Source organism: Cetorhinus maximus, chromosome 13, assembly GCF_964194155.1.
Source record: "Cetorhinus maximus chromosome 13, sCetMax3.hap1.1, whole genome shotgun sequence".
Lineage (NCBI taxonomy): Eukaryota > Metazoa > Chordata > Chondrichthyes > Lamniformes > Cetorhinidae > Cetorhinus > Cetorhinus maximus.
Window position 1 is genome coordinate 18,974,293 of NC_135891.1, and position 17,458 is coordinate 18,991,750.

General features: G+C 38.7%; 1 long non-coding RNA gene across 2 annotated transcripts; it reads left to right on the forward strand.

Moving 5' to 3' along the window:
- Window positions 1-80: 80 nt before the first annotated feature.
- Window positions 81-14,849, forward strand: LOC144688468 (uncharacterized). Of its 2 annotated transcripts, XR_013578421.1 has the most exons (3): window positions 81-215; window positions 1,556-1,931; window positions 14,042-14,849. It is a non-coding gene; the product is annotated as an uncharacterized LOC144688468 (long non-coding RNA). The 2 variants fall into 2 exon arrangements; XR_013578422.1 differs by lacking the exon at window positions 1,556-1,931.
- Window positions 14,850-17,458: the final 2,609 nt, after the last annotated feature.

Consider the following 17,458-nt stretch of genomic DNA (forward strand, 5'->3'; position numbering starts at 1 on the left):
AGAAGAATTTCTACATCTGAGGACTAATACCATCACAGGGCCCGTTTTCTGCATAGGAGATTGGTTATGAGAGAAGGCTGACGGCTGCTGCATGAAGTGCATTATTACCTCGTGATACTGTGACCCTCCTCTATGCATCCCTAACTCTCCAAAGCTGATTCAGCTTTCAGCTAGTGCTCTGGTGACACAACTGCTGCAACAGAATCTCTGATCTGGTATGTCTTTCTCTTCTTTCCTTCTCTTCTAACTGCTCTGACTGCATTTGTATCTGACAGTGGGGCTCAGGAAGCCCTTGTCCATGCAACATGCTCCCAGATATATCTGTGCGCGTGTCAGTTGGTCTGTGTGTCTGTGTCTGTCCATATATTTTAGTGTGATGATGGGAGGCTGTGTGTGTGTATGTGTGTGTGTGTGTATGTGTATGAATGCAGGAGGTTGCAAGGGTATAATTCTTCGTATTTAAAAAAAAAACCTGCAGAGCTAAGCAATGGGCTGGAATGATCTAAACAGAAATGTGAGACCTCTGACATGCGATCACTTTGAAAGGTTAAAAAGCCTTTTATGCTTAATGCTGAGACAGGCTGCTTGATGGATGCTGACCAAAGTGATGTAGTAAATAAAACACAGTGATAAATAACAAGAATAATAGTAATTACTTAATAGCAGCATATCCTACAATGTGACTAGAGTTAGTAAAAGCCCGTGTCCCTTTAATCATAGCTTAATAAAAACTTTCATCCCATGTCCTGTATGGGGAATTCTCATAAATTAATATTGATGCAAAGAATGATATTCTAAGGGGGTGGCATGGTATGGGGGGGTGGGGGAGGGGGGGTGGGGGGTGGGGGTGGTGTCAATTTCCTGCTGTCCTCGTGTTCATTGCATGTATGCTTCCTTAGTGAGATCATCTGTAGCCAGCTTCTGATTTCATTTGTTTCTCAGTGTCTATCCTCCTCATTTGTCAAATGGCAGAGGAATGTGTCACACATTTATCTTCGCTTTCCTTGTGCTGCTATTATCATGCGAAATTTTAAAGGTGCCAACCAGCGTTTGAGAGAGAATGCAGTGTAGCTGAACTATCCCTGACATCTGAGGAAAGTTAGCAGGCTTGTGATTATAACTTGTCTGAAAGATACTTTTCTCTTTTAAATTAACTACTAAAATGAAAAGTAGCAGCAAAAGAGGGGGGAAAAAAAAAGAACCAGCAGGGCCTCACTGAAATTTTTCTTCTGGAAAATTAATGTTCCTCCCAGCTTCAAACGTCCACCGCTGAAGTTTGTTTAAAGCCTCCCTGGTAGTTTTGATCAGAGGGACGTGCGAAATTGTAAAACTCATTAACACTGAGACATTTGCTCCGCATTTGCCTGCAAATTGGTATTGATCTGCAAGGCTTGGACGGAGTAGCAGTCAACAAAGCAGGTGAGTGGACGAGCAGAGCATACCATTACAGCAATGCTGAATGAGCATTAAGTGCCCTGTGTGACCTCTTGCTTTTGCTTTAGTGTCTAAATCCTGCCCATAATAGCCTTTTATTCAGTCTGATCATCATTTTCAGCGTCGCTACTCTGCCCACATTGTTAGGGGAGGTTTAAAGCTCAGCCCGGAATGACTGTGAAGCAGACAGAGAAAGACACAGACTGAGAAAGAGCGACTGAAAAGCACAGGATGGGACTGGAAATCACGAGGGGCCGAACCGGTGCCGCGTCCGGCCTTATGAAATCTCTGTTGTGGGGAAAGCCTTGCTGTCTTAACAGCGACTTACAAGTGAACTGTCAGTGATGGCAACAGATGTGTGCTTCCAGCTGCACCGAGTCTAAATGTGCATGCGCCCTAAAATCGAGAAGTAATCCCGGGAGAAATTACACGCCCACCAGTCAAAATTCTGGTTTAGGAGACCCCCATAATTAATGGAATTTGTCATTTGAACCTAGGTAAGCAAAATTTTTTTTTCCTTTTCTAAACTGTGTGACAAACAACCAGTTTGGATAATAAAAAGTCTTCTTTTTTTGATCTTAGCATGAAATAAAATATGCAACATGTCTTGGCTGTGAGAATGTCTTTGACTTAAAGCATTGTGAAATGTAGTGTTCCCCAGTGTCTCCCCCCCACCACCCCCCACCCCCACCACACCCCTCCACCCCCACCACAGCCCCCCCCCACCCCGCCCCCCGCAAACTCTACTATATACTAATCCATGGAAAATATGCATTTCCATTTTGTAGTTCTTAACAATAGTTTGAAAAGGAGGGGTGCGGTTGGGGGTGGGGTAGGGGGTAAAGAAACCCTTCTAACTCCTTTAAATTCATTGCATGTAACCCAGACCGTGGGGAGCATGGATTCTGAATCAGCATTTTTTTTTTACATGAAGGATGCGCATCCAGCCATTGCCTACTTGGAGCACATACTTCTTTATATGCCCATATGAACCTTGCAAGCTATGGAATGTAAAGAAGTATGTATTTCTGGTAGGAAAGGTTCATCGGAGAAGAGTGACCATTCCAGAAAAAAAAAATTGCCTGACAGGGCAGCCTGAATGTGGAGTCAATTGATGAGCTTGTTGTAGTGCATGTATTGTTCTGTCACTTTTCCTGTGTCAGCAGGTGGAATTGCTCATCAGGACATTAAATATTCAATATGCTGACTGCAGCAGTGCTTTGAAATACAAGGCTAGAGAAAAGCTCCCTGTCCACATTTGTTTTAACAAACCAGAATCAAAATAGCATTCATTTTATTTATTTTGAAAGGGGAATAATGTCAAGTAAATGGTGACAATTTTTGTTTAGTCATGCAGTCACCACATTGTACTTCAAATTGCAGGAGTACCCTTATCACCAGATCAGTCTAGCAGCATATAGCAGCAGGCTTAATTCTTTCGGGAACAGGGGGAATGTATTTAAATCTGATTTTTTTTTTTCAGCTTGAGATGGTGACATTTGTATTTTGCCATTATTATTGTCAAAATTAACAATTTAAGAATTTCCAGCAAATTTTAAGTCAAATATTTTACAGTGTATCCAAATGTCACTGTACCTCAAAGACATTTTTTTCAACGTATTTCCCAAAACATAAATCAGCAAGAGAGTTGCCCCACCACCACCGCCCACCCCACCCTCCCCCCATTATTGAAGGCTGAACCTTTTGGAAAGTCTGCGCCAAGTTCGAAGCCAACTTGCGCATCGAAAAAAGTTTTGCCGCAAAGTTACAGCAGACTTTCCAGATTTAACTAATTATGTGAACCGTCACCGGTTTTTTTTTTGTTTTGTTTTTGAGAATGCAAAGGGCATAGAGTAAAATTGCAAACCTACTTGTTGTCACAAATCTTTTTATTTAAAATTTTGTGTTATGCTCAATTTAACTGGCAGATTTACCATAAACAGATGTCCACATGAAACTAAGTCACTACTGAAAAAAACAGAAATTGAAATCCTACACATTTTTTTCTGGAGAGAGCTGTATTTGTGAATGAGATGTTGTTTTGTTGATGCTTTACATGTAGCATGTTTCTTTACCATATTTTTCTTCTGTCAGGCATGGCTGCACGGTGCATTTTAGAATTTATACAAGGGAATAAATTGTAGGTCATGTCATATGATTTTAACTCATTAGTTAGGAACAGACTACAAATAAAAACCACTTGTAATTTCTGAAACAGGATTGTAAGATTTTAAAACCCAGCAAAAGAAAAATAATTGGTTTTCTGATGTACTGTTATGGAAAGGCAATCACGCTTTAATCTTGGCAACTTTTGATAAAGGTCAGAGGGTGTAAGTGTTGTTGATTAGTCAGTCGTCATGCGATACATGTTCTTCAGGAGAATCTCACTGATGTTAAGCCCTGCAAAGGAATTGCGGCAGCAACAGGTGGGAAACAGACTAGGTTGAGAACATTCTGCAGTATAAATGGATGACCTTTGACGAGGGTGACAGAAAGGCATTGTGGGTTGTATTCAATCCAACTTGACAGGCACAGTCACACAGAATAAGTCTGCATTCTCTGCTAAGGTCTCGGCCCATTTGGCCATTGCGGATTTGAATAGCATTTCATGACCATGTTGGGCTGTTTGGTTAATGCATTTTATTTACCACTCAATGCCAGCACTTCAGGGAATTTATGATTTATTAATAGGAAGGTACAGACCACTGCTTTTGAGAGACTTTTCTTGACTGTATCACAACCTACTATTTACCAATCAATTCTGATTTTAAATTCCAAAATGTAGGATCTCATATCAAAATAATTGTAACAACTGCCCAACCCTTTACACTGCTTTTTTAAGTTTCAGATTTTCTTTCCAACTAAAAGCAAACATCCAAAGTTGTAACTCATTAGATATTTAGTGGTGAAAAGCATATTGGAAGTGAACCAAAGATGCCCTTTATGAAGTCAATTTATTATTCATTTATTACATGACCAAGAAATGCCAATGGGATCTTTCAATTAATGTTAGTTGGTAAACTTGCTATCTAGTAAATTCTAGTGTCTACAAACAATAAGACAGCTTACATTCCAAATTTAATAGCTCAACTATCAAAGCCAGTCACCATTTTATTGTGCTAGTGTTTAAAATCCTAGATTTGGTCCCAGCGTAAGCATTAGTGAACAGCGCATAAGCAATCTCATTTTAAGCTGTCGTCCCGAAGTGAAAAATGTTGTGTTGAGAAGGAAACCACTATTAAGCATGATTAGATTGACCCAAAGGACAGATATTTCAGCTGCTGCATTAGAGGTCGATCAGTTTTCTCACATCAGGATGGAGAACTGAAAGACATTTTTGTTTTTAAAAAAGGGCGCAAGTGAAATCAGAAGCACGTGTTCAGCATTTAAGAATGGAACGAGTTTTATGTAAAATGCACAGGGTTGCCAGAATGTGCGTTTTATGTGTGGTTAAAGGTTAAAGAAGGGAAGCGGCAGCTGCCGTTTTAGCATAAATTGAGAGTATGGTACCTGGATCAACAAATCAAAAAAAAAAAATCTGCTGAGTCAGAGTTTGGGCTGTGCACGTCCTATTGCAGAAAGATTAGCACTGCACTGCAGTATCTCTTTATGCGTCTGACACCGGCCTGGCAATTTAATCTTGCCCTATTTCCACAGTTATATTCAGATAAAAGTAGAGAAAAGGCCATATAGACGCACAAAGACATTTCACCACACTGGTGTAGTTGCATCATTCATGCTCTCTGCTGAGAAGGGCCCTATCTATCAGTGTGATTAACTTTCCCTCTCCCCTGCCCATCCTCTTCTCTATTTACTCTACCCTCCCAAAAGGTGGAGAGGTCTGAACATTTGCTGACACCATTGTAGCTGAAGGATTTTTTTCAGGAAGCTTGATTGACGTTCTGAACAGATGCAGTTTTTTTATGAAACGCTCTGCTGTCTGAGCAAGTAGCTCACCATGCCCTGATATGGGCAGCACATGGAAGTGATCTGTTGTCTAAATAAGCACCCCATCAGCCTAAAGTGTCCAAGAACGCCATGACAGCTGATATAAATAGTCCTCATTCTCAGCTGCCCTCTGTGCCGAAATCCTACTTAACCAGCCCCTGTAATGGAACAGCGAGATGCTTTTCATGGTAACCAAATGCAGTAGTGTACAGTGATTGGTAGCTGAACAGCTGGGCAAGATAAATCTGAACTATTCCTGTTGTCAGCCATCATGGCTTAAATTTAAAGCTGTCAAAACTAATTTTATAATATTTATACACGCATTACCTATCAATTATCACACCTAAGTCAACAATATTTGAAATATTGACAATTTTCTTTATCCTAAAGCTTGTGAACTATCCAATCTTAAAGGACTGTACACATTGAAAAAAATAGCATGCATTAACAACTATAAAAAAACTTCCATATTACCTGTGGTCATTGTTAACCTATTTATATCAAACAAATGGGTATTACATAGAATTACATCTTCCAAATGAAATTCTGCGTGATTACAATTTGTCTAACAAAATTGGTATACCATACATAGCAGTAACAAATCCTATTTAATGCTTACTTTGTACTGGAAAGCTTTGAGATTTATTCAATGTAATCTTTATAAGGGTGTTTGGAAAAACTTTTACAACTTTCTTTTTCATGGGTCATTTTTTAATATGTTGGAATTAGATGCTGGGGAGCACATCGGGTTCATGGTTATATGATTAAAGTCACCCGCACGGTCAATTGAGCACACTAGATGTGACACTGAGCCTCTAAGTTTTCATTCCGTGGGCCTATTTCAGTTTATTAAAGTAGCTATTTTTCATTCGTTCTGCTAAACAATGTTCCCTGATAGTCAAATTCAGGCCAGTTGGCAGGAGAAACTCTGAATCTATTCAATGTTGTATGAAGAGCAACAGGAAATAGACGTACTCACTCGTTTCTGTCCTAAATGCTCATTTAAACCATCTGAAGTCAATGTTCTTTCTCATTGATTTGGTTCAATGTTGTGAGCATTTTTGCCTAAATGAGATTTTAAGTGAATAATTAATATTTTATCAGAGCAGCTTCCTCATTAAATAATTAAATTTGTCATGTGAAAAGTTTCCGGGTCTTATTAATTTTTTTTCAGCACATATCACATTAATAAAGCAAATGCTGTTGCTGATTTAAAGTTAAAAGATCCACTGTCTCAGTTGTGAAGTTCTTTCCCATATTCATAAAGTAATTAGATACTTTTTAAGCATTAAAATTTAATGTAACAAAATGTTGGCAGAGGCGTGGTAATAGTATTTATTAAGAAGGAGCTCAAAATGGCAATGTTTTATATTTGTCTTTAAAAAACATCGAAGTCAGCATGTAGAGCTGAAACGTTGAATATTCCGCAGAGGTTACCTTGGATTGTAATACAGTTAATTGATACAATTACTTACTTTAAGAGGAGAATTCACACTTATTTGTGCTGCAATTAGGTTAAAATTATTTCTTCAACTAAACAAAATAGCTCAATAACTGTTCAAAGTAATAGCTGTGGGAACTCATTTCACATTTTTGTGCTTTGATTTGCACTGATAATGACCATTATTGTTCACGGCTGATAAAATAATTCTGATTTAAAAACCAAACTAACAAAGAATGTCCATTTCAGTAGCACAAAATGGATTTTGCAGTAAACATTTTGTGGTGGGCTCTCTTAGCTAAATTCAGTAAAAAAAATGACAAGGAAGTTAAAATCCTTCAAATGAAGTTCTTCTTGTGTCTAAATTGTTCATGTTTCACCCTGAACCCTGAAGCTTCAAACCACTGCAGCTTTTGAAACAACGTGTGGTTTCTATCATACAACACATGCAAACATTTACAAAAGCATTTTCAATAACACCTAACACAAAATGACACTTTAGAGTCATCACGTTCATTAATGGTGGAAACAATTTGAATGGTTTTCATACTTCAAATGCTTCCTTTAACAATAGTTATGTGGTGCATCTCTTGAGGAAAAAAGTTCAATGCACCACATGTTTCTGCACTCTTTTAATACTATGGGTTCCAAATTATTTAGAGCAGATTGGGAAGAGTTGCTAGGTTTTAAGGTTGCCAATAAGAGATAATATGCTTTATTACGAGCCTAGTTACTGTCACTGTTGAGGTCTGAATCTTAATCACAATCTCAATGAAAATACCCAAATTTACAGTGTTTTCTCTTTGGTTGCAATCTATTATGGAGGCATTGTCTCCTGTTAAAACAATTAAAAAAAAATTTATACTAGATTAACAAGTTCACCAACATAATCTAAAATATATATACATCAGTGAGGTGAATAAAATGAATGCTGGGAAACTGAAACTACAACGCCAAATGTTGGAAATACACAGCAGGGCAGTCAGCAGTTGAAGGAGAAAGATGGGTTAATATTTCAAACACTGAGATTAGTTTTAGCAACTAATGAAAACAGCCTTTATGAAGTAACGATGAGACTCAGTAATGTCACCAAAATCCGTTTCTGAAACAAAGTCTGACTCTATCTCTCATTAACAAAAACGATTATGGGAAGCATGAATACTTTAATCAATATAAAAACAGAGACCTGCTCTTGTTCAGGAAAATAGAACGGTGAAAGATCAACTCAAGTTCTCAACCATTCTGTAGCTGTGAAGTCAAGTAGCTACCTCCCAGCCTCTGACAATTCCACTCTTTTGACTGTCCAGAGGTATGATCCATTCTGTAATTGCCACTTCCTTTGCTTTTATTCAGCACATTCCTCCAATTTGGAGTGGAACAGCATGGGGAATTTAAACTTGCATCTCACCACTCCTGGGTTACAATAAAGATAGGTCAAAAAGTACCATGCCACTCCACTACCCAGCGCCTCCATCTTCATAGTTCTTTAGTCAAAAGTGAACCTTATCTTGTATTTGGTGAATATACTACAAATAAAAAGGCTACAATTCAAGAGGAATTTTAACAGAATTATAAAATAGTTATTATCACAATAAAAAAAACATTTAAATTGAATAACTAGAAATCTGTGCCTTAATGACAGTGTCTACATAGGCATAGTTTAGCCACTAAAAATCATCATAACACTGCCAAGTTTTTAAAACTATTTTTAAATCCATTTCTCACAAGGAAGGAATCAATTTTTTTCATCAAGAAAAAGTATAAAACACATAAGGATTTGTTGCATTTTAGAAGCCACACAAATCAAATCAGGAAGGGGATTCCTTACGACGGTTGCACTGATTAAATTACTAGTTAATAAATCACAAATTAGCAAACATTCGGTGCAACAATCACATGCAAAAAGATGCAAAATTGAAAGGAACTAAATTATGACAGAGAAATTTTATTTAGGAACAATTCATCTGTCAAATTTTAAGTATGGATATTTCTACTTTATTGAATTTTTTTGACAGCTCTACGGTTGTAAAATCTACCAAGAAACTTTTGAAAGTTGACCAGTCTTACAGCACAGAAGGAGGTCGCTTGCCCCATTGAGCCTATTGGCTCTTTAATGGAACTATCCAGTTAGTCCGACCTCCAGTTGTTTCCCATAGCTCTTTTTCAAGTGTACATCCAATTCCTCTTTGAAAGTTACTATTTAATTTACTTCCGCCATCCTTACAGACATGCATCTGAGATCATAACTCACAAAAAAAGCTTTCTCCTCATCATTCCCCTGGTTCTTTTGTCAATTGTTTTAAAGCTGTGTCCTTTTGCTTTTGCCCCACCTGTCAGTGGAAATAATTTCTCCTTTTTCACCATACCAAAACCCCTAATAATTTTGAACACCTCTATTAAATCTCCCCTTAATGTTCCCTGCTCGAAGGAGAACAGTCCCAGCTTCTCTGGTCTCTACAAGTCCCTCATCTCTGGTACTATTCTGGTAATGGTCACAAATATTCACATGTTCTTTATTCATGTTTCTAATAGTATTCTCAGTGTTGCAAAAATATTCTTAAATAAACCTAAAGATGATCAATAACCTAGATTATTAATTTTGGCTTAACTGTGATACATAACCCAAGTAATGATTTACCCATCGTGCAGAAATAAATTGCACAAATATTCTTAATACAAGTTTCAAACTACACACACTGAGCTATACGAAGTAATGTTATCCTTTGTTAAGTATTTTTTATAAATAACAGTAAGTGCCAAAATATATAAGTAGATGTGGCTCAGAAAACCAGGAAGATAATTCAGTATGAGCCCACCAACTGTATATTTGATATTCTCGATTCATGAACAGCACTGCTTGATTAATAGTTTTCAGAAATTTTGGCATCCTGCATCTTGCTCTCCTCCTTACAGAGAATATTGCCACTCCAATTTGCCTCGTAAGTTATCCTTTAACAAACGAGAAGGGGAACTAGCAACTGGAACAGTGGGACACTATTGCCTGAAATGATAGGGATGACCATTATCCGTGGTTCCTGAGCTTATAGAGAATTGCCTCAATTTAAAACATCACAAAATGACAGTACCTGTAAAGATGGAGACTAAGTTTTGAAACACGTAATTAAATAGACAATTTAGATGACTATTATTGGATAATCCAGTGTGCACTGTTGATCTGTACTTAAATAGGAACCTTTGTTATATTTTTGGCTCAAAGCTGTTAATTCATTGTCATGTATTGGAACTTTTTTTTACCTTATTTACAGTAATCATATAGTTACCTATCCATATTTCATATATTTGCCTTAACTTAAGCAAATATATATCTGAAAATCAGGCATTTTATGTCTCAGCAATGTTGCAGCATTTGTAAAGAGCATCTTCTGATATGGAGATCTCCAAATTGTTCAAATGTGTTAAATTCTGTTAAGTCAGTGGAACATTACTGAAAAAATACCCCTTGATTATTCAAGTTCAGTGAAATGCTATTTTTCAGTTTGCACGTTTGTCACAAATAGATTTTAATCATTCTTGTCAATGTTCCAGTTAATCACATGAACAGATAAAGGGAACAGTTCCTAAAAAATACCATGCCATACATCATGGTATTTTTTCTGAAACTTATCTATTTGAAATTCGGATATAGTTTATTTAGAATGATGCTTAAATCCAGCACAGCAAAGTTATTGAGGTTAGTGACCTATGAAAATAAAAATGTCATTGCATTCACTCATTAAATTAATCAATTCATTAAATAAACAATTGAGAAAACTCCTGTAAGCAAGAAGCCCTCACCAATGGTGAGTCACCATCCATCCACCCCCCTCCAGCCTCTTCCAACTTAACTTCCTTCTGTAGCCATAGAAAACTCTCTGGTTACTCATGACTGCACTTTCAAACTCCTAATTGCTTAGCCTTTGGCCTTTGATTCAGCATGATGCACCTGCAGTTGTTGATTTGCTCATCCACTTTCTGATCCATCTCTGGTTTAATGGCCTTATCCCCAGCAAAACCTTCACTCTCTTTCTTCTTGATTATTTCTCATTTTACAGTCCTAGGCCTGGATTTTCACCGAGTCGGGAAGGAAGGGGTCATCAACAGTGCTGTCAAGTGCCACCTGCTTAGCAATAACCTGCCCACTGACGCTCAGTTTGGGTTCTGCCAGGGTCACTCAGCTCCTGACCTCACTACAGCCTTGGTTCAAGCAGGGACTAAAGAGCTGAACTCCAGAGGTGAGGTGAGAGTGACTGCCCTTGACATCAGGCACCAAGTGTGGCATCAAGGAGCCCTAGCAAAACTGGATTCAATGGGAATCAGGGGAAAAACTCTCCACTGGTTGGAGTCATACCTAGCACAAAGGAAGATGGTTGAGGTTATCGGAGGTCAATCATCTCAGTTCCAGGACATCGCTGCAGGAGTTCCTCGGGGTAATATCCTAGGCCCAACCATCCTCAGCTGCTTCATCAATGACCTTCCTTCCATCATAAGGTCAGAAGTGGGGATGTTCACTGATGACTGCACAATGTTCAGCACCATTCCCAATTCCTCAGATACTGAAGCAGTCCATGTCCAAATGCAGCAAGGCCTGGACAATATTTAGGCTTGATCTAGCAAGTGGCAAGTAATATTCACATCACACAAGTGCCAGGCAATGACCATCTCCAACAAGATAGAATGTAACCATCATCCCTTGGCATTCAATGACATTACCATCACTGAATCCCTCACTATCAACATCCTGGGGGCTACCATTGACCAGGAACTGAACTGGACTAGCTATGTAAATGCTGTGGCTACAAGAACAGGTCAAAGGTGAGAAATCCTGCAGCAAATAACTCACCCCTTGACTCCCTAAGGCCTGTCCACCATCTACGAGACACAAGTCAGGAATCTGATGGAATATTCTCTGCTCGCCTGAATGAGTGCAGCTCCAACAACACTCAAGAAGCTTGAAACCATCCAGGACAAAGCAGCCCGCTTGATTGGCACCCCTTCCAAAAACATTCACTCCCTCCACCACTGACGTACAGTGGCAGCAGAGTGTACCATCTACAAGATGCACTGCTTAGGCTCCTTAGGCAGCACCTTCCAAAGCCACGACCATGACCATCTAGAAGAACAAAGGCAGCAGATACATGGAACACCACCACCTGGAAGTTCTCCTCCAAGCCACTCACCATCCTGACTTGGAAATGTATCGCCGTTCCTTCACTCTCACTGGGTCAAAATCCTGGAACTCCCTCCCTACACCACAGGGACTGCAGTGGTTCAAGAAGGCAGCTCACCACCACCTTCTCAAGGGAAATTAGAAATGGGCAATAAATGCTGGCCTAGTAAATGAATTAAAGAAGGCGGGTCCCAATTTCTAGATTCCCAACCCCATTCCTGGGATTTCTGATGTTTGGGAGTGCCTTTTAAGGGTGTGGGCTGGTTCAGGTCACGAGCGTGGACCCTGTACTCCTGACCTGGCTGGCTCAGTTGTGGGAAAAGGCGTGTCCTCTGCAATTTTCATGAAGTTGGGCCAGATTTTTCATGAGTCATGGTTCACAGTACCTCAGAAGTGTCATGAACCAAGGGGACCTTTTAAAAAGTAAATTCAGAGGTCCTCCTCATGCTCCACATGCCATGGCATGCACCCCCTGCCCCCCCCACAACAATCTCTATGGCTCCCCATGACACCCCATGCCAAACTATCACTCTTCTATGGCATTCATTCACTTGTACACTGTATAGAACCAATAGATCCAATAGTGACAGTAAGATGTGTAAATACAAAGTTTTTTTTAAAAAGGCATTAATTGATAACTTTCCACTTTCTTTAAAAAAAGCTCCTTTTTACTAGCCCAATAAAAATGTCAATTCTCCAAACCCTTTGAAGTATCAACACCTGTAAGCATGCTAAACCTGACAGAAATTGACAGAAGAGCTCAGAGAGCCAGAGCTGTTAATCAATGTTTTCTCTGGAGCTCATTTAGCTTCAGTATTCTAATGGATGTCTGGGCTCTCAGCCAGGAATATATAATAAGGCATGCTGAGAGCCCAGAAATGCATAAGCCTGTTTAGGGGCTGGGTGGGAGATATGAGGTGGCATGGATGGGGCATGGGGAGTGTGTGGATGCGAGAGGCTGTGAGGGGTGAGGGCCTTTCTATTTCTATTCTAACTGAGATGATACCCCACACCAACGAGGCAGCCCTTTTAGCAGTCCGCCTCTGAACTTGGCAGCCCCTATGGCTGCCTCAGAACTCTTTCCCAGTTTGTCTGGCCAGACTCCAGCCTGCACCCACTACCTCCCCATACTAAACAATGGAAATCCCATCCTTGCGGGCACTTTCTCCCGAGCTGGGAATTTTCCCAGCTCCCGCTACCCATCTTGAGGATGAAAACCCAAGCCCTTCATCTTTTGCTCCTTCAGTTAAAGGGATACAGACTGGAGCTTTCCTGATACATAGTTGACGTAGTGCCCATCACCAGACTTGACGGGATCAAATCCTGCTCATTATCCTCTATCAAACCATTCTCTTCTCCAGGATCATTCTGGGGATCCAAGTTAATCCAGCACTTATTTTTCCATTGCCCTAGGATAATCATAGAATGTGTTTACTTGAACTTACTTCTGAGCTTTGCATGTTTATTCTGGGGCATCATGACAGCAAAAGGTATTATGCTATAAGGAGATAGTTTTAGTTCAATAGCAGCTTAGAATGGGAATCAGTAACACTGCATCATATGTTTTGTTTTGTTAATTGCAGAGACCATATAAGAATTACCAATATATATTTCCTGATTAATTGCCATCTGGGTATATTTTTCAACCTGTCAGCTTCTGGGTGTTAATTTTTCCTGCACTATGTTGAAATTGCAATTTATTGCCTCCTTTTAGCTATTCATTTTATTCCACTATGCCTTTCCTAACTTATGCATATTTCTTACAAATTCCTGTTAATTGCTTGAGTCGGGAGAGGAGAGAATATCCCTATCTAGCACAAGGAAGTTAATGCTAACTGAATATATATTTTGCTACTTCTTGATTTATAAGTGCTTCAATGCTGATTTGTAGTTATGATAGAATGCGGGTCTTACATTCATCAGAGACGTACAATTTAAGAGGTGGTGCCGGTTACAGAATGGTGCTGTGTTAGAGATCACAAATTGATCTGCAGAAAACAATAACCACCTTTGCTTTTAATGTTATTCCTTTTTTTTCTGCTCATAACTAGGAAACTCTGAAGAGGACAAAAGTGCCTGTCTGCAATTTTCTAGGAGACATTAATGTCTGTTCTTAAACTTTCACATGAGAAATGCTTATCTGCCAATAGATAAGATGTAGAATAGTCGAATACTTAGAGAACTACATACAGTAAACGAACAGTGATAGGCTAAAATACCAATAAGAAGTTGATGTGGCTGAAATTTTACCAGTGCAGTTGGTAAGTACAATATTATTCTACGTGGCAGTGGATTTGCAAAGTGGCTGTATGCTGATTAAGAAATGATAATCGATTCCATTCTTACAGAAAATGTGAATGTTTTTTTAATTGATAAATCAATATTTCAGATAAACAACTGCCCTTTCTTGAGTCAAATGCTTTGCTAAAGCTGGTAAAATGGAACCAAATCAACTCTTCTATGGATTTGGTCCCCTTCAACCAGCTGTAGCTGTGCATTGATCGCCACAGCATGAGCTGGAGACAGAGAACGTGCCTGAGCTGAAACTGTCAATGAAGGCTGAAGATAAACAGCTATGAAGACATTGTCAATAGGGAAATTATGATGCTTGACATCTACAAATATATCATGTGCACGTAAACTGGTAGGCTGAACCCTAATCAAGTAGGCCTGTAGAAATCTAAGAGCATATGGAAAGAGAAATCTTTATTCCTTTCAAAGTGTTATACTTTTTCCCCTAACATGAAATCGTGATGCATAAAAGCAATATCTTTCTTATGTAGCCGGCTTGTAATATTAGTTAATCAATACTTGTACAAGTTGTGTGTTGATTATATAAATAAATGGTTTAATCTCTTTTATCTGGTTCACTGGAGTTACTACAATAATTTTCCTCCATTATTACAACAGTCAAATCTTTTTTTCCCTCATACTCATTAAAGTGAGGGATGTTGGAACATAACGCTTAAGCCATCCAGTATCTGCATCAAGCACCTCCAGGACGGATGTAACATTCGATGCAGAGTAAAGTTCCCTTGCTCTTTCCCAACATCCACCTCATAAGATCACCTCAAACTGGATAGTTTTGCATTTCTTGCACCAGCCACATTGAATTTGCTGGGTGAGATTACTAGTATAGAGGTAATTAGTGCTGAATTAGGGTTAGTTTTGTAATAGGGATTCATGCTCTTAGGAATCTAATTGCTCAAACCTATTTAATTTTGTACCCTTATAGTCAACAGATAAGAGGGGGGTTTATGTCCCAAAAATCTACACTACATTCATTCTAACCCAAACCTAGGTCTCAGAGCTAAAAAGGCAATGTCTAATCCATTGCATCACTCAGTCCATCTTCAGCCCAACTAGCCAGTTGAACCATGCTAACAGAGGGTTCCATCTTTTCTCAGTTTTGACCTACTTTAGGATATTATATAATCAAAAAACAAAACAAATGTGTAACATGAGTTGTTGAAGGATTCATTCCATGTTATAAATTTCTGAAAAGTCACTTAATGTGTTGAAAAGAAACAATTATGACTAGAGCAAATTAATTTCTAGTTCTTTGGGTGCATCCACAAATTATAATAAATGTGTGTTTTCTATCTCTCTGACAATTTGGATTCTCGGTACTAGGATCAAGGTACTAAAGCTGCACCTTTACCTACCTAAAAGAAGTGTTACCTTGCGGTTTCATTTCTCAGAGAGGAATGCCATATCAGCCAACCCCCTTGTTTACATTTACATGTGGCACATTAGACACCAGGCAAAAGCAGATCAAGTGAATCCAGTAAGAATTTACAAAGCTCCTCAAAAATGTAGGCCTCTGTTCCTGTCAAAATAAAGTAAATTGGCACTCTTGCAAAGGTACATTCACCTATCTCATTCTCACAGCAGGGTGACATGTGTGAAGGAAACGTATGTTGGAGAATCAACACTACCTGTAATAAGTTAAAAGCAAAATGCTGCAGATGCTGGAAATCAGAAAAAAAATTGAAAATGCTGGAAAAGTTCAGCAGATCTGACAGCGTTTGTGGAAAGAGAAACAGAGTTAACTCTTAGTCATACGGACTCAAAACGTTAACTCTGTTTCTCTCTCCACAGATGCTGTCGGGCCTACCTGTAATAAATGCTCTTTTTGAACATTGCTCCCTGTTGGGAGTACTGGATCAGTGTATTTAACCTATTTTTTTCAGGTACCAACAATGGTGGGAGATCCACACTTGTGCTGACTGCAGTTCTTCTATAATGGAAAACCTTAAAGTCCTCTCAGGTTAGAACAAGCTTCTTTCAGAATGCCCAGAAATGCTGCTGTTGAGTTGCATTACAAACTGTTCCAGCTCATTCTTGAAAGACAAAATATTCATTCATTCAGCTCATTTCAAAGGCTTGAAGAACACTTCCAACTCTCAAAATTAACTTCAGTTCAGATTTAGTTCACTGTTAAAGCTTGATAGAAAGATAGGTTCAATTTGCAATGCAACAAACTTTCTAGCAATATTTCAAATTATGAGAGCAACAGAACTGAACATGATTCATGATGTGTCAAAATAAGCCAAAGAATGTGTTGAAAAGAAACAATTGTGACTAGAGCAAATTAATTTCTAGTTCTTTGGGTGCAACCACAAATTATAATAAATGTGTGTTTTCTATGTCTCTGACAATTTGGATTCTCGGTACTGGGATCAAGGTTCTAAAGCTGCACCTTTACCTGCTTAAACTGATTCTATCATCTCACCTGTAAAGCATCTGCATTAAGGCTTGTCAAGCATAAGAACCATTAATTTTATCTGAATATGTAGACTATATAATCTTTTTCCTTCACAGCCTTGGGCAGTATGGCATGGCAGATCTCCTGACATTTATAGAAACTATCCAATGTTCATTTCATTCCAATCTGCCACATTCTCATCCGGGTGATGAAGACAAAATTCTACCCAATAAAATCTTGCACCTAGCATAGTGCCATCAGTCTCACATTCTGCAGATGCAAAAGAATCTAACATAAAAGTGAATAAAAGCCAATTGTTAACTTGGAGCCTGAAATTTACAATCAATTACAATTGCCCTCTTACTGGTCTCCTAAGTATAAGAGAGGTTACAATGACTTGGCTTAATCTACTTGGATCTCTTCCCATGGGAGTGTACTTGGACAATGACCTTACAGGGACAGGCCCAGTTAGTTAATTTAACTTGCTCCAAGAATCAAACTACCTATCAGAAATGCCATGGGAGGGCCCTCAGCAACAGACAACATCTATGCAAAAATACATGTTCTGCCAATTTCTTAGTTATTAATCTATTATTCCGCTAAAATGCTTTTATCGTATAAGTTGCCATAAAATTTTAATTTACTTTAGAAATCTAGCTTCTCATGAACAAATGAGTGTAGAATTCTCAAAATAAATTAGCAAAAGATTGAGCAGATGAAACAGAAAATGGTCATTGTAGGGTGTCTTTTATTTCATCAA